At 45.9% G+C, this 25,287-nt stretch overlaps 1 pseudogene; it reads left to right on the top strand.

The window, feature by feature from the left end:
* The first annotated feature begins 78 nt into the window (after positions 1 to 78).
* Positions 79 to 986, top strand: LOC140723571 (uncharacterized; annotated as a pseudogene).
* Positions 987 to 25,287: the final 24,301 nt, after the last annotated feature.

Here is a 25,287-nt window from a genome sequence, read left to right as displayed (position 1 = left end):
TTTGCATGCCACTGTATGCAGTGGAGGTGCAGAACAGATTGATGGATTAAAGCTGGTGGAGAGGAAGCCAGAAGAGCTATGAATGGAGTAAGGAGCATTATACAAGAGGTGCCAACAAAAAGTATTGCAAACAGAAAGAAGACCAGGAAAGCAAAATGGCTTTCTGCAGAAGCTGAGCTGCGAAGGGAAGTGAAAGCCAATGGAGACTGGAACAAATACCTCCAAATGAACACAACGCTCAAGATGATGGAAAGGAGAGATAAGGAAACTTACTTAAAGAAGCGATGCAAAGAAGCTGAAGAAACCAACAGAATTGGAAAAGCAAGAGATCTATTCAAGAAGATTATAGAAACCAAAGGAACATTTCATACAAAAATAGGTATAGTAAAAGACAAAGAAAGGGAGGCCCTTACAGAAGCAAAGTCAGCAAAACGTGATGGCAGGAATACACAGAAGAATTGTACAGGAAATATCCAAACCGCGAAGACAACTACAATGACTCCCTCGTCGATCTAGAGCCGGACATTCTGGAAAGTGAAGTCGAATGGGCGATAGAAAATATTACCAATAATAAGGCTGCAGGATGTGACAAGAGTCCAGTTGAATTGTTCAAAACTTTTAAAGGTGATGATGGAAAAGTGTTGCATGCAATTTGACAGCAGATCTGGTAAACCTAACAATGGCATTTAGACTGGAAAGAAAACAGTTTACATCCCAATCTCCAAGAAGGGAAATGTAAAGGAATGGTCAAATTACCAAACAATTTCACATGGTAGCAAGGTAACACTAAAGATCACACAAGTAGGACTCCAGCAATATACGGAACGAGAAAAGCTGGATGTACAGGCTGATTTTAGAAGAGACAGAGGCACCAGACACAAAATTGCTGGACAATTGAATAATCAAGAAAATTCCAGAAAAGTATTTCTCTATGTTTTAATGACGACTCTAAAGCCTTCAACAGTGTGGACCACAATAAACTATAACAAATCCTTAAAAAAATGAGGATACTTGGGCATCTGATCTGCCTTATGAGGAACTTGTACGGAGATCAAGAAGCAACAGTTAGAACTGACCACGGAAGAACAAACTGGTTCACGATTCGGAAAGGAGTGCGATAAGGCTGCATACTTATTTAACATGTATACTGAACACATCATGAGGAATGTTGATCAAGAGGACTCAAAATGTTGGAATCAAAATTAACAGACAGAATATTAACAGCTTCAGATATTCAGGTGACACTATTCTAATGGCTGAAAGTGAGGAGGATCTGTGGAAGTTTCTAATGAAAGTGAAAGAAGAAAGTGGAAAGTTGGCTTCTTGTTCAATATTAAGAAAACTAGCCAGTCCTATTCTCTCGGTGGTAATCAATGGAAAGGAAGTGGAAGCAGTGGTGGATTTTGCCTTCCTCAATTCAAAGATTACTATAGATGGTAAATGCAGCCACAACGTTAAACGGCGCTTACTTCTGGGGAGGGCAGCAATGGGAATTTAGATAAATTACTGAAGTGCAGAGACATAACATTCTCTACAAAGGACTGTATAGTTGAGTCTATGGTATTTCCAATTGTGATGTATGTCTGTGAGAGCTGGACTAGTAGCAAGTGTGAATACGAAAGAATCAACGCCTTTGAAGTTGGATGCTGGAGGAATGTGTTAAGGGTTCATTGGACAGCAAGAAGATACAAGTAAATACTTGAAATATAGCCAGACTGCTCACTGGGAAGCTTGAAAAGCTTCAGTATCTTGGCCGCATCATGAGAAGACAGGATTCCTTGGAGAAGACAGTCATGCTAGGTTAAATAGAAGGTAGAAGAAGGAGAGGATGACAGAGACTACGATGGATAGATAATATTACTCAGGAAATGTCTATCACCTTGGGGTATCTTAGAGGGTCAGTTTCCAGCAAAAAGCCTTAGTGTGCAGTAATGCTGTCGTATTTGGCTGTGTTCCTGGGTTTTCATGTATGTTTTGAATGACTAGTAAACGTTCTTCTTTATCTAACTTTTTATTGGTTAAATTAAGAAGTACACACACACACACATACACACACACACACACACACACACACACACACACACACACACACACACACACACACACACACACACACACACACACACACGCACATGTATACACATATATATATATAAAGAAGAGGAGAATTACCACAAATATCCATATCAATAACAGTTCGAATAAAAGGAAAAATAAGCATTATCAAGATCAAACAAGGTATTAATCTAATAGTATATAATAACGAGAAAGGTAATTGATTCTCCTCTTATCCACAAAAAGAATAAAAAGATAAAGAAACTTTTATAATTGACTATTAAACTTGAACATAAGTTGGACAATCATTGTATGATAAACAAAATACAGAATAAATATAGATGTTTTCAGTCAATAACAGACTTGTAAATGTTGCATTTTTTCCCTAATGCAGACAGGGAGTAACCATACTCCAAGCATCTGTCCCCACAACACCCACTGGGACACACTCTTGGCCCGAGGTGCGTCTGTTTACTCCGTTGTTTAAACCCAGACACCTCAAACAAAAGGCAGCCACCGGGTCCCTCCACCCCACCGTGTCAGATAGTAAGATCTTGACTTGCTCTCAAAATCACCCCCACACCGCACTTGCAGGGCAACACTTTGCCAGTGTCCGCTACAAATATACTGAAGCCTACTCCATCCTTGCTGGTTCAGAGGAGATAAACCCCCAGTACTCCCATTACAATCGTCGCCCTTACAGCTCCACCAACTCCTTGACGAGGAAGAGTTACTTTAAAAAACGAGCTTGTTGGATCTTTCCCAGGAGTCAGGTTTGGAAAAACGTGGCGGAGTCTACAGCGGGAACTCCTTAATGACGATTCCCATATCCCCATTGGTTGGTATGCTAAATTGGCATTTGTCGTCATCAATGAGAGACTAGTATATCTCACGTCACTTCACGAGAGATACCGGATACGGGAAGCATACGTAAATCATCTCATCGTCAGCCCGGGAGCGCTAGGGTGACGAAGTTCCGCGAGAGGGCGCGCGTGGGGCAGTGGGTGGGGCGGTGAGCTGGAGCGCGGTAGATGGGGAGACTGTAGGGTCAGGAACAGGGAATGGGGAGCGCGTCCCTCGGTCCCGTACCGCGCTGGCCAGCTCACCGAATGAGTTCATGCTTGATCGGCAACCCGCTGGGGCACAACATTAACACACAAATCTCCATTTATGTAGATAATCAGACAACATTTAGAGAACTCGGAAGAAGGCTGAAAAGCAGGACTTCAAGGGTGGTTATCTCCGGTTTGCTTCCAGTTCCTCGTGCCGGAGAGGGCAGGAACAGGGAGATAATGGATCTGAATGTGCGTCTGAGGAACTGGTGCAGGAAGCAAGGATTTATATTCTTGGACCACTGGGATCTGTTTTGGGGTAGGGATGAATTGTACATAAGGGACGGGTTGCACCTTAATAGGCGGGGGACCAGCATTCTGGCCGGCAGGTTTGCCACTGCAACACGGATGTGATTAAACTAAGTAGTGGGGGGGGGGGGGGAGGAGGGGTTGAACTGGAAATATAAGGATGGAGTTAAAGGGAAAGTGAAAATAAGCAAGGTTAAAAAGGACAACAAAATCAATGGAGCAGAAAGCTCAAGAAGAGATCATACAGTATGGCCAAATGAAATAGGAATTGATATGAAACGTGAGGGGAGTAACGAGTTAAAAGTATTATATAGGAATGCACGAAGTATAAGGAATAAAGTAGATGAGCTTGAGGCTCAGTTGGAAATTGGCAAATACGATGTTGTGGGAGTAACAGAGACATTGCTTCAATCGGACCAGGCCTGCGAAATGAATATTCAAGGATATACGTCTTATCAAAAGGACAGACTGACAAGCAGAGGGGGTAGGGTGGATCTGTTGGTGAGGAATGATATTCAGTCCCTTGCGACGGGGGACATAGAATCTGGGGATGTAGAGTCAGTATGCATAGAACTGAGAAAATCTAAGGGTAGAAAGACCCTAATGGGAGTTATCTACAGGGCCCCAAACAGCAGTCTGGATGTAGGGTGTAAGTTGAATGAAGAGTTAAAATTGGCATGTTGCAAACGTAATGGTACAGTTGTCGTTTGGCCCATCGAGTCTGCTCCGTCACTCAATCATTTTTCGCCTCCTCAGCCCCACTCCACGGCCCTTCTCATCGTAACCTACCAATCTCCCTCTTAAGTACCCCCAACCTGGCCTTCACAGCTCTCCCTGCTGATTCCACATCTTCACCACCCTCTGGCTAAAGAAATTCCTCCGCATCTCTGTTTTAAATAGGTGCCCCTTTGTCCTGAGGCTGATTCACCATTTTAACTGTGTGGAGATTGACCGCCTGGGTTGCTGGTACGCAGGGAGAGTTCAATGAAGTGTGGATGTCTTTGAGGAGCGGAGATAGTTGGAAAACGAGTAAATGGCCGACAGTTCGGGAAGTTACCCGTACTCACTGCCCAACATCAGACCTGCCGACTCGAAACTGGCCTCAGTACTCACTGATGGGAATCTGATTTTTCTCCCGGCCCGGCTTTCCGCCCGAGGGGGCGCGGACCTGATCCCGATCCGATTCAACAACGAATTGGGAGAAAAACCATCGCCCATCCCGGGGCTGTGAGCATGCGCAGGGTGATTACTGCGTCAGAGCGGAGGGTCTCCCCAGGGAGCAAATTCCAGTGACCCACCCAGCAGACTTCGTGAGGAAAAACATACACGCCCCTCATATCTCCATTAACCTACCCCCTCTCACCTCAAATGGATGGCCTCTTATCTAAAATATTTCATCCCTGGGGAAAATATACCGTCCATCCACTCATCTATTTCTCTCGTAATCTGATAAACGTCCATCCAGTCTCACCCCAGCCTGCGCCGCTCTGGAGAAAACAACACAAATTTGTCCAGCCTCTCGTTATAGCTCATGCCCTCTAATCCAGGCAATATCCTGGTGAAGAATACGTACACAACGCTGGAAAGCTCAGCAGGCCAGGCAGCATCCGTGAGAAAGATCCCTGATGAAGGGTCTCGGCCCGAAACTTTGGCTTCTCTTTTCTCACGGAGAACGGAGGCGACCAGGACTGTATGAAACACTCCAGAAGTGGTCTGACTTATAAAACTCTAACACAAATTCTCGACTTTTGAACTCAATGTCTCGACTAATAAACATAACCATACCATTTGCCTTCTTAACCACCCGATCAATCTGTGCAGTCTCTTTCAAGGAGCGATGAACTTGGAATCTGAGATCCCTCTGATCATCGACATTGTTCAGGCTTTTGCATTTAACAGTGTACTGTCTCATACATTCGACCTGCCGAGCTGCCAAGATGATCATCACTAATCAAATCTCACTGAGGTTTCTCAGGTCCTGTTGAATTTATTGCCAAGTGCACAAGTACGGGAAGGCACAGGTACAGAGAAACACTGACTTGTGGCAGCATCACAGGCAAGTACATTCAGAAAATACACGGAACACAAGTTATACGATTCTCTGTCAGTAACAAGATAGAAACATGTTTTACTTCATCCTGCTAACAGGATCAGAACAACAGGGGCTCAGCGGCGGCTCATCTCAGACGGTTCGGTGTGAAGGTCTCACAACCCGGACCGATCCCGGCAGATTCTGTGAAGGAAGCGAGGCCAGTCCGCCAGTTCGGGAAAGTTCATCCCCTCCCCCTTCAGGTTTCACCGATCACCTTGTGTTTCTGTCTCCCTCCCACAACCCCACCTTTTATTCCCCAGTCCTGCCGAAGGGTTTCGGCCGCTAACGTCGACTGTACTCTTTTACTGGATGTTGCCAGGCCTGCTGAGTTCTTTCAGCATTTTTGGCACGTTGCTCGCATTTCCAGCATCTGCAGATTTTCTCTTGTTTGAATTCGGGAAAGTTAAAGGGACTCACTGCCCAACATCAGTCCTCCCCGCTCGGGACCGGCTTCAACACTCCCCGGAGGGGAATTCTTGCTGTCGCCCGGCAGAGAATAATCCGTCCCCGGATCCCCACAGATCCCGATCGCACCGCCGACCCGCTTCAACAAAGAACGATAAAACTCACTTCCTGTACTGAGCATGCGCGATGCCGTCAGCGCTTCGTCAGAATGATGGCGGGGCCTCGGAAACGGATCAGCCCTGCGGTTAAACGGGATCACGTGACAGGTGGACGGTCTCCCACGTGACTCGGTGACTCCGCTCCACGCCCCTCACACGCTGCCCGACCCCCACCGCATTTCAAACATTATCTCATAATTATACTAGATATATTATAAAACTTCCCTCTGCATCTTCCCCGTCCCCATCCTTCCACCACCGGGTCACAGTTACGGGTTTGAATCCCATCCCGGTCCCGCACACATTTTAGACCCAAACCAGAATTGTGCTGATTTCATTTAAATCGGTCGATGTTTATAAACACTAATTTCTATTCACCTTCCCCCGGACTCACTGAACAGGAACACTGAATCATGAAGCGAGAAACAGCAGGAGGTGGCCATTTAGCCCCTCTAACTATCAACAAGATGGCGGATGCTCTCCCATCTCAGCCCCTTTTTTCTGTCTGATCCTCATTTCCTCTATCCCTGCAGTCTCCACACATCAGCCGGCCTCTGTTTTACGTGAAGATGGCCACTGAATCTTCACCGACCTGTGGTGGGGATTTACAGACATTCACCACCCGCGGAGTGGAGTCATTTCCCCACATCTCAGTTCCGGACAGTCCGCCCCCTTTTCAGAGACTGTGATCCCAGGTTCAACCGGTAATGATGTTGTGCGTTTCAATGCGTTCACCTCTCAGTCCTTGATTCTCTAAATGAAAGGGTAATCGCATTTGATCTTTCTTCATATGATGACCCCAACGCCCCAGGGATCAGTCTGGTGAATCTTCATTGCACTGTATAACAAATACTCTCTAACCTCTTTGTTAATCCTCCATGGAATTAATTTCCATCTTCTGCAACCCCGTGTTGCCCCAAAAACTCACCTCCCACTCCTGTCACTACTTCCACCTTTCCACCTACCACTCACCTGGATCCACCTCTCACTCCCCAGCTCTTGCCCCATCCCCACCCCTCACCTCTTTTCTCTGACTATTCCCGTCCACTCTCAGTCCAGAGATAGTATCTCGGCCCGAAATGTTGATGGTCCATTTCCCTCCACAGATGCTGGCCGACCCATTGAGTTCCTCCGGCAGTTTGTTCTTTGGTCTGTATAACCCGTGTTAGTATGAGGAGCGGGATTTTACACCATATTCCAGGTACAATCTCAACAAAGCACAAATAATTACTTCAAACACGAGAAAGCCTGCAGATGCTGGAAATCCAAAGCAACACACACAAAATGCTGGGGGAATTCAGCACAAAAGGCAGTATCTTTGGACAAGAGTAAACAGTTGACATTTTGGACCACCAGCCTGTTTTAATTCCCGAGGAGGAGGAGAAGAGATCTGAATAAAAAGATCGGGGAATAGAAAGAGGCTAGCTGGGAGGTGATTGGTGAAGTCAAGTGTTGGGCGGGTCAAGGGCTGGAGAATAAAGAATTGGAGCATTGTCAATAGGAGAAAGGGAAGGAGGGGACCCAGGGGGAAGTAAAGAGCTGGTGAGCAGAAATGGAAGTTCAGAGTGATAGATAGATAGATAGATAGATAGATAGATAGATAGATAGATAGATAGATAGATACTTTATTCATCCCCATGGGGAAATTCAACATTTTTTCCAATGTCCCATACACTTGTTGTAGCAAAAACTAATTACATACAGTACTTAACTCAGTAATAAAATGATATGCATCTAAATCACTAACTCAAAAGCATTAATAATAGCTTTAAAAAAAAAAGTTCTGAAGTCCTGGCAGTTGAATTGTAAAGCCTAATGGCATTGGGGAGTATTGACCTCTTCATCCTGTCTGAGGAGCATTGCATCGATAGTAACCTGTCGCTGAAACTGCTTCTCTGTCTCTGGATGGTGCTATGTAGAGGATGTTCAGGGGTTTCCATAATTGACCGTAGCCTACTCAGCGCCCTTCGCTCAGCTACCGATGTTAAACTCTCCAGTACTTTGCCCACGACAGAGCCCGCCTTCCTTACCAGCTTTTTAAGACGTGCGGCGTCCTTCTTCTTAATGCTTCCTCCCCAACACGCCACCACAAAGAAGAGGGCGCTCTCAACAACTGACCTATAGAACATCTTCAGCATCTCACTGCAGACATTGAATGACGCCAACCTTCTAAGGAAGTACAGTCGACTCTGTGCCTTCCTGCACAAGGCATCTGTGTTGGCAGTCCAGTCTAGCTTCTCGTCTAACTGTACTCCCAGATACTTGTAGGTCTTAACCTGCTCCACACATTCTCCATTAATGATCACTGGCTCCATATGAGGCCTAGATCTCCTAAAGTCCACCACCATCTCCTTAGTCTTGGTGATATTGAGACGCAGGTAGTTTGAGTTGCACAATATCACAAAGTCCTGTATCAGTTTCCTATACTCCTCCTCCTGTCCATTCCTGACACACCCCACTATGGCCGTGTCATCAGCGAACTTCTGCACATGGCAGGACTCCGAGTTATATTGGACGTCTGATGTGTACAGGGTGAACAGGACCGGAGAGAGTACGGTTCCCTGTGGCGCTCCTGTGGGGAATAGAGAAGTGGGTGGGGGGATTTGCTTACAGGAAGGAGAATTCAATATTCATACAATCAGGTTGGAGGGTACCCAGATGGAATATATCCTGCTCCTCCACCCTCTGGGTGGTCTCATTCTGGCACAAGAGAAGGCCATCGGTCAAGACCTCTGAATGGGAATCAGAATTAAAATGTTTGACAACTGCGGAGTCCCCCTTGTGGCAGATGATACAGAGATGCACGACAAAACGGTCTCCCAATTTATGGCGGGTCTCACCAGTGTAAATGTGACCGCATCGGGAGAACCGGACACAATAGATGACCCCAGCAGGTACGCAGGTAAAGTGTTGGCTCACCTGGAAGGACAGTTTTGTGTCTGAATGGAGCTGAGGGAGGGAATGTACGGGTAGGTGTAGCGCTTAGTCCGCTTGCAGGGCTAAGTGGCTGGAGGGAGATTAGTGAGGAGGGCTGAATGAACAAGGCCATTGTGGAGGGAGTGATCCCTGTTGAAAGAACAGAGTGGGGTGGTGTTTAGTTGTAAGATCTCTTTGGAGATGGTGGAAGTTGCAGGGGCTGAAGGCGTTGTAGACAAGGACAAGAGGAACTCCATCACTAGGAGGGCGGTGGGAAGGGGTGAGCACGGACGTACTAGAAATGGAGGTGATGCAGGTGAGGACAGCATCCATAGTGAGATCAAGTTCAGCGGATGCAAGAAAACTGAGAAGAGTGAAGAGTATCTTAACGATGATAGGTTGGGAAGAGGTATGGTCGAGATTATCATGGGAATCAGGAGGTTTATAATAGAAGTAGATTCAAAATCTGTCTCCAGAGATGGAGACAGAGAGAGAGAGAGAGAGATCATGAAAGGGCACGAAGATGTGAGAGATGGAACAACTTATACCAAATAACTCTTACAGTAAGTTCACTGTACCTTTGACTTCTCTCCCTACCCACTGCACCTGAGTCCCTCACCATTTAAACACACTCAGTGTTTCCGTTTCTCCGACAGAACTCGGTGATCTCACATTCCCCACACTGGGCTCCAGCTGACCTGTTGTTCCCCACTCACTCCTTTTGCCTCCGTTACCCCGAACTTCTCAATAGCAGACACAGACCATAGAACAGTACAGCACAGGAACAGGCCATTCGGCCCACAATGTTCTGCCAAACCAATTATATTTGTAATCAACTGTCCAACTAAACTAATTCATCCGGCCTACACAATTCCCACAATCCTTCCATTTCCCTCACGTTCACGTGCCCATCTAAATATCTCTTACAAGTTCCCATTACATCGGCCTCTGGCACCTTCCAAGGCAGGACCTTCCAGCTACACCACTTTCTGTGGGAAAAAAAAACTTGTCTCTCACACCTCCGATGAAACAACCCGACGTCATTTCAAATGCATGACGTCCGGCATTAGACATTTCAACTCTGGGAGAAAGATATTGTCTATCTACTCTCCCTTTGCCTGTCATAATCTTATAAACGTCCATCAAGTCTCAGCCCAGCCTGCACCGCTCCAGAGAGACAACCAAAGTTGTGACCCAAGATTCCTGGGAAATGGACTTGTGTAGAACACTCAATTTAAATTAATTCACCCAGAGAGTGGTGGATATGTGGAATGCTCTGCCCCAGAAGGCAGTGGAGGCCAAGTCTCTGGATGCTTTCAAGATAGAGTTAGATAGAGCTCTTATAGATAGCGGGGTCAAGGGATATGAGGAGAGGGCAGGAACGGGGTACTGATTGTGTATGATCAGCCATGATCACAGTGAATGGCGGTGCTGGCTCGAAGGGCCGAATGGCCTACTCCTGCACCTACTGTCCATTGTCTATTGAGACACTGCTGGGCTTTCTTTGCTCTGAGATTCTCCACCAGGTGAACACCAAGAAATTTGGTGCTCTTACCGATCTCTACCGAGGAGCCGTCGATGTTTAGCAGGGAGTGCTCGCTCTGTGCCCTCCTGAAGTCAACAACCATCTATTCTGTTTTGTTCACATTCAGAGACAGGTTGTTGGCTCTGCAACAGTTCGTTAGCCACTGCACCTCTACTCTGTATGCTGACTCGTCGTTCTTGCTGATGAGACCCGCAACGGTCCCCTGAACATCTTGTCCCCATCGGATCCACCCAGACCTCAGCATTTCATCGAGGTTTCTGTTCCCAGAGTCACCAGCCTTCCATTGAGAACAGGCCCAGAGACACCAAATGCCCCAAACGTTTCATTCCCGAATCACTCTTATGAACCTTGTAAACAACAACTCTAACGACCACATTTTCATGTATAACAGACAATTTGGTGGCAGGATAATTCATTTAGAAAACCTTAGCCTGCACCACTCTATAGAAACAACCCAAGTTTTACAATGAAATGATCCACGTTTCCTGGGGAATGGACTTGCGTAGAGCACTCAATTTAAATTAATTCCCCTACAGTACAGTGTTTGCACAACCTCTCGTTGCTCATGCCCGACAACCTGTATCCAACCACCCGACCGGAAACCTGCTTTACTGCAGAAAGAGGAACATCCAGCCTCATCTGTAGAATCACAAACCTGGGCCAAAGCCAAACCCCGACACTGCCAGTTCCATAATCCTGGAGTCCCCATTCCGGGATTTTAGCCCAAGCACCAACACTCGGAAGACTCTTTCCTGTCGGTAATATTCTGCAGTGTCTCAGCTATTCCCAGTTCTAAAATTAACACCCCCCACCCCATTCCAAACAGAACGTGAAACTGATCAACATGTACAACAAGCTGGAGGAACTCAGCAGGGCGGGCAACATCCATGGAAACGAGCAGTCAACGTTTCGAGCCGAGACCATTCGTCGTGATCGATAAAAATGTTGAACACTCTTTGCAGCTCTGCTGGGCTGTTACCCTGGTGATGGAGAAGCGGCTCAGCAGAACTAACTGAAAATATGAAATAAGGAACTTAACCTCACATGCTCTGGGTTTCATTATGGCAAAGATGAATACTGAGCTCTTAGCCATTTTGCAATGGAGAAGATAAAATTCCAGTGACTGTTTTACTCCTGTCCCGAGGTGCCTCCAGTACATCTGCTGGTCGTTCCATCTCTGAACTTCCAGTAGTGCAGAATCTGTTCCAAAATAAAAACAGGTTCTTGAATGCGGCCTGTCTGCTCTATTTCATGTCCACTATAGGATATTTATAAAAGGCATCACACAAAATATTGTGGTGATAACTGTGAAATTTCGTTCTTTGTTCAATTAAGTGGATAAAAATTCCGTCATGTTCTTGTGTCTGCAAGTAACGTATAACTACGATCAACCCCGGGTATTGATATGCGATATTCAGATCCTGCGACCGGACAGAATGATGAACGAGAAGGTCCTCAGATAAAATTTAATGGGTTGAGATGGTAACCTCAGATTGTTGAAAACATCAGAATCAAGTCGTTTTTGTTCTCATTTCTACAATAACCGCTGGTACAGTGCACAGTAAAAACGAAACAACATTCGTTCAAGACCCTGGTGCTACATGAAACGGCAGAAATCTACACTGGACTACCTGAAACAACACAAGACTGCAATGGACTTCAGACCTACACTTGAATACATAACGTGCACAAAACAGAGCAAGCCAGTACAGTAATTAATAAACAAGACATCAGGAACAGTAGAGGACAAATTACAATATAATAATAAATGATGTAAATGTAAATGTAAGCCATGTTTTAGCAGGAATTGAAAAAGCAATGAGCAATTTCAAAGGCAGTGGGTTGGTGTTCAGGTGTGTGTGTGTGTGTGTGTGTGTGTGTGTGTGTGTGTGTGTGTGTGTGTGTGTGTGTGTGTGTGTGTGTCTGTGTGTGTGTGTGTCTGTGTGTGTGTGTGTGTGTGTGTGTGTGTGTGTGAGACTGTGTGTGTGAGAGAGAGTGCCTGTGTGTCTGTGTGTGTGCCCGTGTGTGTGCCCGTGTGTGTGTCTGTGTGTGTGACTCTCTGTGTGTCTGTGTGTGTGTGACTGTGTGCGTGAGAGAGAGTGTCTGTGTGTCTGTGTGTGTGTCCGTGTGTGTGTCTGTGTGTGTGTGTCTGTGTGCCTGTGTATGTGTGTGTCTGCGTGTGTGTCTGTGTGTGTGAGAGTGTCTGTGTGTGTGTTTCTGTGTCTGTCTGTGAGACTCTGTGTGTGTGTGAGTGAGAGAGTGTCTGTGTGTGTGTGAATGTCTGCGTGTGTGTCTGTGTGTCTGTGAGAGTGTCTGTGTGTGTGTCTCTGTGCGTGTCTGTGTGTGAGACTCTGTGTGTGTGTGTCTGCATGTTTCTGTGTGTGTGTGTTTGTGTGTGTCTGTGTGTGTGAGTGTCTGTGTGTGTGTCTGCGTGTGTGTGAGTGTGTCTGTGTGTGTGTTTCTGTGTGTGTCTGTGTGTGAGCCTGTGTGTGTGTGTGTGTGTGTGTGTGTGTGTGTGTGTGTGTGTGTGTGTGTGTGTGTGTGTGTGTGTGTGTGTGTGTAGATTGGCGTCAGACTAGACTCTGGGAATTGAGGAGTCTAACGGCTTGTGGGAAGAAATTGTTACATAGTCTGGTCGTGAGAGCCCGAATGCTTCGGTGCCTTTTTGCAAATGGCAGGACGGAGAAGAGTTTGTGTGAGGGGTGCGTGGGTCCTTCACAATGCTGTTAGATTTGCGGATGCAGCGTGTGGTGTAAATGTCCGTGATGGCGGGAAGAAAGACCCCGATGATCTTCTCAGCTGACCCCACTATCCGCTGCAGGGTCTTGCTATCCGAGATGGAGCAATTTCCGAAACAGGCAGTGATGCAGCTTCTCAGGATGCTCTCAATGCAACCCCTGTAGAATTTGATGAAGATGTGGGGTGGGAGATGGACTTGCCTCAGCCTTCGCAAAATGTTGAGACGCTGCTGGTCTTTCTTTGCTATGGAGCTGGTGTTGAGGGACCAGGTGAGATTCTCCACCAGGTGAACACCAAGAAATTTGGTGCTCGTAACGATCTCTACGGAGAAGCCGTCGACGTTCAGCGGGGAGTGGTCGCTCTGTGCTCTTCTGAAGTCAACATCCATCTATTTTGTTTTGTTCACATTCAGAGACAGGTTGTTGGCTCTGCACCAGTCCGTTAGCCACTGCACCTTTTCTCTGTATGCTGACTCGTCGTTCTTGCTAATGAGACCCGCCACGGTCTTCATAACATCTTGTCCCCATCGGTTAACCACCCAGACCTCAGCACTTCATCGAGGTTTCTGTTCCCAGAGTCACCAGTCTTTCATTGAGAACAGGCCCAGAGACACCAAATGCCCCAAACGTTTCATTCCCGAATCAGTCTTGTGAACCTTGTAAACAACAACTCTAACGAGCACATTTTCATGTATAACAGACAATTTGGTGGCAGGATAATTCATTGAGAAAACCTCAGCCTGCACCACTCTATAGAAACAACCCAAGTTTTACATTGAAATGATGCAATTTTCCTGGGGAATGGACTTGTGTAGAACACCCAATTTAAATTAATTCCACTACAGCACAGAGTTTGTTCAACCTTTTATCATAACACATGTTCTACAACCTCTATCCAACAACCCGACCGGAAACCTGCTCTACTGCAGAAGGAGGAACATTCAACCTCATCTGCAGAAGCACAAACCTGGGCCAGAGCCAAACCCTAACACTGCCAGCTCCATAATCCTGGAGCCCCATTCCAGGATTATAGCCCAAGCACCAACACTCCCAGGACTCTTTCTTGTCGGTAAGGTGCTGCAGTGTCTTGGCTATTCCCAGTTCTAAAGTTAACAATCCCTCATCCCAAACAGAACTGGAACCTGATGATGCTTTCAATGGTCAGGGAACCGGGCTATGGGTCACCAGCTCTGCTGGGCTGTTACCCTGGTGATGGAGGAAGTGGCAGAGAAGAAGTAACTGAAAATATGAAATAAGGAACTCAACCTCACATGCTGTGAGTTTCATTATGACAAAGGTGAATACTGAGCTCTCAGCCATTTTGCAATGGGGAAGCTAAAATTTCAGTGGCTGTTTTAACCCTGTCCCGAGGTGCCTCCAGTACATCTGCTGGTCGTTCCATCTCTGAACTTCCAGTAGTGCAGAAGCTGTTACAAAATCAAAACAGGTTGTTGGATGTTGCCTGTCGGCTCTAACTGTCCACTATGGGCTATTTACAAAAGACATCACACAATACATTGTGGTGATAATCATGAATTTCACACTTTTTCCCATTAAGTGGTTAAATATTCCGTTATATTCTTGTATCTGCAAGTAACTTATAATTGCGATCAACCCCCGGCATTGATACAAGTGCAATTCAGATCCTGCTACCGACAGAATGATGGAAGGGGAGGTCCCCAGATACAATTGAATGGGTTCAGATGGTGACCTCAGATCCTAGACTCTCCTTCTGTTGGACGCATCTTGTCCCCATCCAATCTACCCAGACCGCAGGATTGCATTGAGGTTGTTGTCCCCAGAGTCACCACCCTTCCAGTGAGCACAGGCCCGGAGACACTAAAAGCCCCTCCTACACCATTTTTTTTTTCATTCCATAATCACTCATGAACTTTGTAAACAACTGTATTGTGCACATTTCCATGGATAACAGACAGTTTGGTGGCAGGATAATTCATTGAGAAAACTTGTGGTTTTCTCACCGTCCCAATAACTCACAAAATTTCTCCTGAGGAATCAGCGTTCTCATCTACCAATGGAGCCGAAAGAGATGGGGAGATTTTTAATAACTTCTCTGTGCCTATATTTACCTGGGAGTCGGGCCATGGATTGTATACAGATTGCACAACAGGTGCTTGCTGTGTTGACATGAATTAGGATGGATGAATACCCAGTGCCTGACAAGGTGTCCCTCGCACCTTGCGGCAAGCTAGTGTAGAACCTGCAGGAGCCCTGGCAGACAAAGGTTTCAAATGTACATTTAATGTCAGAGAAATATATATATTATACATCCTGAAATTGCTGTTATTTAAGGATCCGAGTTACAGGGGTTCCCAAACTTCTTTATACCATGGATCCCTGACATTATCCGTGGGGTCCGTTGGGAACCCCTGCTAGATGTATGCAAACTATGATGGTATAAATAGGGAGAAGGCATGTTGGCGTTCATCCCTTAGGTTGGTTGCGTGGGTTTAGGGTGAAAATTGAACTATTTAAGGGGAATCTGAGGGAGACTGCTTCATTCAGAGAGTGGAATGTGGAATTTGCGATCTGCGGACCGTTTCCTGTATTTTCTCCTTCTTGTTTTAAATTTCCCACAACTGTAGATTTTTCTTTTTCATTTTACTGCGCAGATGTAACTGATTGCAAAATGTCAGCAACACCCCAAGCTGTGTAAATGCCACCCCATCCCACCGGTTCGTTAGTTCTGAGTCCATTCCGGACCTGGTGTAATACATTCCGTACAGTCAATGCTCACAACATCCCTTCCTCCCACTATCACTCTGTTACCCTTGCTCTGCGATGACCACAGAGCCATAAATATGTTCAACACTTCCTGCAGCTCTGGTGCGCTGTTACCCTGGAAACGGAGGAAGTGGCACTCCAAACCTAACCGAAAAGGGAATTAAGAAACTCTACATCATATGCTGTGAGTGCCATTGTGACACATATTAGCACTGCAGCAATTTTGAAATGAAGAATCTAAAAACGTGAAGGCTGCATTCAACGATACCTCACGCTATATTCAATTTATCCTCTAGTAGTTCTGGCTAACAAAAAAAAAATCACACTCTGCCATAAATATACTCAATGAGAGTCTTAGCCATCATCTGTTGTAACAAACTCGACAGACCGACCATTCGTAGAGTGAAAAAGTTTCTCTCATCTCAGTTTTAAAGGGAAGCTGCTTTATTCCGAGGCTGTGCTCTCAGACCCCAGACTCTCCGTCTGATGGAAACATCCTGTCCACGTCCACTGTATCCAGGCTGTTCAGCATTCTGTTGGTTTAAATAAGATCCCGTCCACCTCTATACTTATGAACTCCATAGAGTACAAGCCCAGAGTCATCAAATGCTTGTCATACATAAACCCTCTCATTCCTGCGATTACCCTTGTGAGCAACAGCTGTAATGAACACATTTCAGTAAAAACAGGGAATGTGGTACCAGGATTATTTACAGGGGAAAACTAAGGTTTCTTTACTGTTCCCCTAGCAGTCACTAAACATGCGCCTGTGCACAGGTCCACTTCAAGAGAAACTAAGTTAGCGATTTGGTTTCACAACCGTACGTCAGAATGATTTCAACATATTCCCATTTTTAATCTGGATTTCCCGCATTTTGAGGTTCTTCCTGTTTTCCACCGACTGCGAGGCAGGGGACAGTGTGTGGGGAGGTGAATTTACAAACACAATTTGAACACCAAACTCACGGGTCTATTTCTGTTGCAAACACGGAACAGGCCATTTACTTTCAGCCTCTATCTGAGAGGGATGGTATGGGAACCCATCCTCTCCCCAGATTAGCAGTCATTAATTCCAAAGGAACTCCAGAAACTAACATCTGAGCTTAGAAAATAAATACTGGCTCAACACCTCAAAATCCCTGAGCAGCTTCATCCCCGGGTGCATTGTACCTGGACCCAACCTCACAGGGTCACACAGCTGAATCTGCTACTCACCGACCCCGGAAACCTGTTCGCCCCAACAGACAGGATCTCCCGGTTGCCACCCACTTCGACTCTGCTTCAAATTCCCATTCGGATATGTCCATACATGGTCTCCTCTACTGGCATGATGAGGCCAAACTCAGGTTGAAGGAGCAACTCCTCATATCCCGACTGGGTAGTCTCCAGCCCCTTGGTATGAATATCGAATTCTCCAACTTCCGGTAATTCCCTCCCTCCCTCCTCCCCATCCCACTTTCACTCTGCATCCTCTTCCAGCTCCCTATCATCTCTCTCATAATTCTGCCTTCTTCTGCTACCCATTGTGCTTTCCCCTTACATTCCTTCTTCACCTTTCCAGCCTATCCCCTCCCTGCTTCCCCTCCCCGACCACTTGATGTTTCCTCTATGGTTTTTCACCCGGCTGGAATTACCAGAATTACCCTTCCCACCCTCCCCCAACCTTCTTTATAGGGCCCCTGCCTCCTCCTTCTTCAGTCCTGACGAAGGGTCTCGGCCCGAAGAGTTGACTGCACGTTTCCACGGATGCTGCCCGACCTGCTGAGTTCCTCCAGCTTGTTTACGTGTCGATTGGACCACAGCATCTGCAGTACACATTGTGTTTACTCTCCGGAAACCTCAGACATCGTCCCCACATCCCACAGCGAGTGGTGTACATAGAACATAGAAAATCTACAGCACAATACATGCCCTTCGGCCCACAATGCAATGACGAACTTGTACTTCCTTTATAAATTGCCTAGGGTTATCCATAGCCCTCTATTTTCCTAAGCTCCATGTACCTATCCATAGACCCTTCAAAGTCCCTATCGTATCCGCCTCCACCACCGTCTCCGGCAGCCCATTCCATGCACTCACCACTCTCTGAATAAAAATATTACCCCTGACATCTTCTCTGTACCTACTTCCCAGCACCTTAAAACTGTGCCCTCTGGTGTTATCCATTTCAGCCCTGCGAACCCACCCTGTTTCCGACTACCCACCCTGTGGTCTGACTACCCACACGATCAATGCCTCTTATCGTCTTATACACCTCTATCAGGTCACCTCTCATCCTCCCTTCCTGCAAGGAGAAAAGGCCGAGTTCACGCAATCTATTCTCACAAGGCATGCTCCCCAATCCAGGCAACATCCTTGTAAGTCTTCTTTGCACCCACTCTTGTTTCCACATCCTTCCTGTACTGATTACCGACCAGAAATAAGCACACTACTCCAAATGTGGTCAGACCAGGGTCCTATATTGTTGAAACATTACCTCTCGGCTCCTAACCACAGCCCCACGGTTAATGAAGGCCAATGCACCGTATGCCTTTTTAACCACAGAGTCAAGATTCGAGCAGCTGTGTAGCAGCTTTAAGTATCCTATGTACTCTGACACCTAGATCCCCCTGATCCTCCACACTGCCAAGAGCCTTACCATTAATTCTATATTCTGCCATCATATTTGACTACCAAAATGAACCAACTCAGACCTATCTGGTTTGAACTTCATCTGCCACCTTTCAGCCCAGTTTTGCATCTTATCGATATCTCTCTGTGACGTCTGACAGCCCTCCACACCATCCACAACATCCCCAACCGTGTCCTCAGCAAATTTACTAACCCATCCCTTCGCTTTCTTATTCAGGTCACTTAAAATATTCTCGAAGAACAGTGGTCCCAGAACAGAATCCTGAGACCCACCACTGGTCACCGACCTCCATGCAGAATATGACCCGTCTACAACCACTCTTTGCCTTCTGTGGGCAAGCTAGTTGGATCCACAAAGCAATGTCCCCTTGGATCCCATGCCTCCTTGCTTTCTCAATAAACCTTGTATGCGGTACCTTATCAAATTCCTTGCTGAAATCCATATACACTGCATCTACTGCTCTATCCTCATGTGTTTAGTCACATTGTCAAAAATTCAGTCAGTCTCATAAGGCACGAACTGCTTTGGACAAAGTAACGTTGACTATTCGTAATCATATTATACCTCTCCAAATGTTCATAAATCCTGCCTCTCAAGATCTTTTCCGTCAACTTAACAACCACTGAAGTAAAACTCACTAGCCTACAATTTCCTGGGCTATCTCTACTCCATTTCTTGGATAAGAGAACAATATCTGCAACCTTCCCATCATCCGGAATCTCTGTTCCCACTGATGATGCAAAAATCATCGCCAGAGACTCAGCAATCTCCTTCATCGCCTCCTACAGTAGCGTGAGGTACATCTCGTCCGGTCCCGGCGAATTACCCAGCTTGATGCTTTCCAAATGCTCCAGCACATCCTCTTTCTTAATATCCATATGCTCAAGCTTTTCAGTCAGCTGTAAGTCATCCCTACAATCGTCAAGATCCTTTTCTGAAGTGAATACTGAAGGAAAGTATACTTTAAGTACCTCTGCAATCTCCTCCGGTTCCAGCCACATTTTTCTACTGTTACACTTGATGGGTCCTATTCTCTCGCGTCTTATCCTTTTGCTCTTCACAAATTTGTAGAATGCCTTGGGGCTTTCTTACAACCAAACCACCAATGCCTTCTCCTGGCCCCTTCTGGTTCTGCTAATTTCATTCTTCAGCTCTTTCCTGCCACCCTTATATTATTCTAGCTCTCTGTTATGACCAGAGTTTTGAACCTTTCGTAAGCATTTCTTTGCTTCTTGACTAAATTTTCAACAAACTTTGTACACCACAGTTCCTGTACCCTACCATCCTTTCCCTGTCTTATTGGAAAGTATCTATGCAGATCTCCTAAGGCTCCTGTACCTTCTTCCTGATGGCTACGGGGTGTAATAACTGCCCCTGAACCTGGTGGTGTGAGTCCTGAGGCTCCTGAGCCTCCTCCCTGATGGTTGAGGGGTAATAACTGTTCCTGAAACTGTTGGTGTGAGTCCCGAGGATCCCATACCTCCTTCCTGATGGCTGCGGGGTGTAATAACTGTCCCTGAACCTGGTGGTGTGGGACCTGAGGCTCCTGATCCTCCTCCCTGATGGTTGAAGGGTAGTAACAGTTCTTGAAACTGTTGGTGTGAGTCCTGAGGCTCCTGTACCTTCTTCCTGATGGCTGCGGGGGGTAGTAACTGTCCCTGAACCTGGTGGTGTGGGACCTGAGGCTCCTGTACCTTCTTCCTGATGGCTGCGGGGTGTAGTAACTGTCCGTGAACCAGGTGGTGTGGGACCTGAGGCTCCTGTACCTTCTTCCTGAACATTTGCCAGATTTCGGCCGTCCATTTCCCCGAGAACATTTATTCCCAATTTATGCTTCCAAGTTCCTGACTGATAGACTCATATTTCCCCTTACTCCAACTGAACGCTTTCATAACTTGTCTATTCCCATCCGTCTCCAATGTTATGATAAAGGAGATAGAATTGTAATCACTATCTCCAAAATGCTCTCCCACTGAGAGATCTGACACCCGACCAGGGTCAATTCCCAATATCAGATCAAGAACTGCCTCTCTTCCTGTAGGCCTATCTACGTTTGTACATATTGTATCAAGAAACCTTCCTGAACACATCTAACAAACTCCACCCCATCTAATCCACTTGCTCTAGGGAGTTGCCAATTAATATTTGGGAAATTAGTATCTCGCAACACGATGACCCTGTTATTATTACAACTTCCCAGAATCTGTCTTTCTGTCTGCTCCTAGATGTCCTTGTTACTATTGGGTTGTCTATAAAAAACACCCAGTAGAGGTATTGACCCTTTTCTCTTCCTAATTTCCACCCAGAGAGTCTCAGTAGACAATCGCTGCAAGGATATACGGTGTATCGGAAAGATAGGTTAGCAGGCAGAGGGAAGTGGTGTGGCCCTGTGTATAAGAAATAATATTAAATCATGTGAAAGGGATGAAATAGGATCGGAAGGTCTAGAGTCTGTATGAGTTGAATTAAGAAATGGCAAGGGTAAAAGGACTCTAATGACAATTTTATACTGGCCTCGAAACAGCAGCAGCATTACAGATTACAGCAAGGGATAGAAAAAGCGTGTCAGAAGGGCAATGTTATGATAATCGTTGGGGATTTTAACATGAAAGTGGATTGGGAATACCAGGCTAGTACAAGAAAGAGAATTTATAGAATGTTTAAGGGATGGCTTTTTAAAACAGTTTCTTGTTGTGCCCACTGGGGCATCGGCTGTGTTGCATTGGGGTGTTGTGCAATGATCCAGAGTTGATAAGAGAGTTTAAGGTTAAGGGACCCTTTGGGAACAGTGATCTCAATATAATCGAGTTCACTTTGAAATTTGAGAAGGAGAAACTGAATTCTGATGTATCGTTATTTCAGTGGAATGAGGCAAATTACAATGGAATGAGAGGGGAACCGGCAAAGGATGACGGGAAAGGGACAGTAGCAGGAAGGACAGCGGAGCAGCAATGGCTGGAGATTCTGCGAAAAGTGAGGGAAGTGCAAGACAGCGAGATTCCAAATAGGAAGATAATTTCGAATGGAAGGAGGTTCACTGTCGTGGCTGACATGTGAAGTCAAAGCCAACGTAAAAGCAAAACCCGAGGCCATAGAAGGAAGTCGAAGCTAGTGATAGATAGAGTATTGGGAAGCTTTTAAAAACTTGCATAAGGAAACTAAGAAGGTCATTGGGAAAGAAGAGAAGAATTATGAAAAGAACCTGGCGACTAATTTCAAAGAAGCTACTAAGAGGTTTTTTTTTAGTATATAAAGCTTAAAAGAGAGTTGAGGGTAGATATAGGAATAATAGAAAATGACGCCGGAGATATTGTAATCAGAGGCCAAGCGGAAGACATCTGCAGTAAACCCAACATTTAAGAATGCCAGGGAAGTGGATTATGTGTAGTGAAAATTACGACTGAACAAGTGCTCAGGAAGTTTAATAGTCTGAATAGTCTGAGGGTGATGCAATGCACCCTTCGGTTCTGTGTGACCATTGCAGAAGGAAGAGCAGGAGCGAAGGGCTCGTGAGGTAATTGGCTGGGACAAATAAAAGGACGGGTAACTGAAGAGGAGCGGCCAGTGGTGTGAGTGGCTCAGGGTAGGAGTGAAGCTTTGAGGCTATGGCTCAAGAGGTTTCGGCGAGCAGAGGCTGAGGACGAGTTTGCTCCCAGTGAGGTAAGGCCGGGTAAGTTTCTTTAATTAATTTAATTAACTTCGGAGTAGGTAATGGAGGCAGCAGTTAGGGCATGGGAGTGCTCCGTTTGCAGTATGTGGGAAGTCAGGGCGAACACAATTGTCCCTGATGACAACACCTGCAAAAGGTGCATCCAGCTGCAGCTCTTGACAAACCGAGTTAGGGAACTGGAGCTGGATCTTGATGAACGTCGGATCACTCGGGAGGCAGAGGCAGAAATAGACAGGAGGTTCAGGGAGATAGTTACCCCTAAGAGGCAGGAGGCCTGTAGCTGGCTGACTGTCAGGAGAGGGAAGGAGAATAGACAGGAAGAGCAGAGAAACACCAGTGGCCGTTCCCATCAACGATAAGGAAACCGTTTTGGATATTGTTGGTGGGAATGACCTACTAGTGACAAGTTGTAATGGTCGGGTCTCTGGCCCCGAGACTGGACCCTCAGTTCTGAAGGGAAGGGAGGAAAAGAGCAGAACAGTAGTGATAGGTGATTTAATAATTATGGGGACAGATAGGAGGTTCTGTTGGAGGGATCGAGATTCTAGGATGGTCTGATGCCTCCCGGGTGCCAGGATCCGCGGTATCTCGGATCGAGTTCTCGGTATTCTCAGGAGGGAGGTTGAGCAGCCAGATGTCGTGGTCCATGTAGGGACAAATGATGTGGATAGGAAGAAGGAGGAGGCCCTACAAAGAGAGTTTAGGGAGTTAGGTGCAAAGTTGAAGGACAGAATCTTCAGGGCTGCAATCTCTGGATTGCTTCCCGTGCCACGTGTTAGTGAGGCTAGAAATAGGAAGATAATGCAGAGGAGATGGTGCAGGAGGGAGGGCTTCATGTTTCTGGACAATAGGGCCTTTTACCGGAGGAGGTGGGACCGTTCCGACGGGACTGGTTACACATGAACTGGAGGGGAACTAACATCCTTGCGTGTTGGTTAGTTAGTGCTGCTCCGGGGGGTTTAAACTGGATTTTCAGAGGGAGGGGAACCAGAGTGTCAGAGCTGGTGGTGAGGTGCAGGGGGATAAGGATCATGCGAGGACTGCTTGTGTGGATTGAAATCAAAGGTTTCTATGTGATAGAAATGTTCTCAGGTGCCAAACTGAAGAGACTGGGGAAGAGGCGTCTGGTTCTCCAAAGGAGACATGTTGGTAACGAACGGGGTCAGGTCACAGATTTCACAATGGGTGAGCATGTGGATTCAGTGACCACCATTCTCTGGCTATTAGCATTATCATGGAAGAGAATAGAATCGGAGAGGACAAGATTTTGTTTTGATTGGGGAAGGGCAAACTGTGAGGCTATAAGGCTAGAACTTGCGGGTGTGAATTGGAATGATGCATTTTGGCAGGGAAATGTACTATGGACATTTGGTCGATGTTTAGGGATCTCTTGCAGCATGTTAGGGATAAATTTGTCTCGGTGAGGAAGATAAAGAATGGTAGGATGATGGAACCATGGGTGACAAGTGAGGTGGAAAATCTAGTCTGGTGGAAGAAATCAGCATGCATGAGGTTTAGGAAGCAAGGAACAGACGAGTCTATTGAGGAATATAGGGTAGCAAGAAAGGAGCTTAAGAAGAGGCTGAGAAGAGCCTATAACTGATATAGTGAATCCCAATGGTCTGTCATAAGTGACAAAAGAAACTGCAATGGAATACAGATCCACAATTCTCTGAAAATGACACCACAGTTCGCTGCTTTAAGAAGCAACAAATGCAAGGCACAGTCAAAAGATAAGGAACCGAAAATAAACGAAAGGCGAAGCAACAAAATTCACATTATGTGTTGTGAGTTTCATTCTCTAAAAGATTACCACAACAGTAAATTTGTAACTGTGAAACAAATATTGTAATGTCTGATTTACCTTGTCTTGTGTTGTATTCCATTAAACCGCTGGTAGTTCCAGCTAACAACAACCGAGTCCGGGATGACTCATTGCGATGAGAGGTGTAAAACTGTACTTCACAATGAAAGGAAAGATTGGAAGAAATATTACTGATATATCTCATTTAGCTGGTGGTAATAGGATAGGCGGAGTTTGAACAGGATCGTTGATACACAATATATCATTGAGGCGGTGGGATACTTATTGGTGAATATTTGTAAAAGATGTTTGATACATATCATTGAGGTGGTGGGATACAGACTGGACAGAGGTTGAACATGCTGATTGATATATATCATTGAGTTGGTGGGATACAGACTGGACAGAGATTGAACTAGATGGTTGATATATATCATTGAGGTGGTGGGATACAGACTGGACAGAGATTGAACAAGTTGGTTGATATATATCATTGAGGTGGTGGGATGCAGGTTGGACAGAGGTTGAACAAGATGGTTGATATATATCGTTGCGGTGGTGGGATACAGGCTGGACAGAGGTTCAGAAAAATCGGCATGGAATAAGCTGAATGAAACAGTTGGGAGAAGGGATCAAGCTCAATCACAAGTGGTTCTCCAGCAATACACAGACACTGAATTTACAACACCTACTATCTATTACATGGAAAAGATTCTAAAATGACAGAGGTAGAACTAGCTAAAGGAAATTTGGCATATAATCATTGTCCTTCACTAAATTTAATCAGCCCACCATAGAAAGTATCCCAAGAGGATACCTTACGCGTTCATACTGCTACTGTTTTACTCATGACTGCCAGGAACTGCAGAGAGCTGTAGACATCGCGAAAACCAGACTGCCCGCCATGAGCTGTGTATGAACTTCCTGTTGTATCAGTAAAGCAGGCAGAATAACCTCACAGTCCTGGCCATTCTCGCTTTCCACCTGGGACGAAGATTACACACTCAGTGAAAAACACAAATCATCATATTCAAGGACGGCTTCCATTCTGCTGCTATAAGCAAACTGAATGCACCCCAGCTAGATAAGATACACCTTAACCTCACAATGTAACTTGCTATGACCTTGCAGTATATGCCAAAGTGCGCTTTGGTTTCTCTGAAAC

This window comes from Hemitrygon akajei, unplaced genomic scaffold (genome assembly GCF_048418815.1).
Source record: "Hemitrygon akajei unplaced genomic scaffold, sHemAka1.3 Scf000119, whole genome shotgun sequence".
NCBI lineage: Eukaryota > Metazoa > Chordata > Chondrichthyes > Myliobatiformes > Dasyatidae > Hemitrygon > Hemitrygon akajei.
This window is presented reverse-complemented; position numbering and strand designations above follow the sequence as displayed.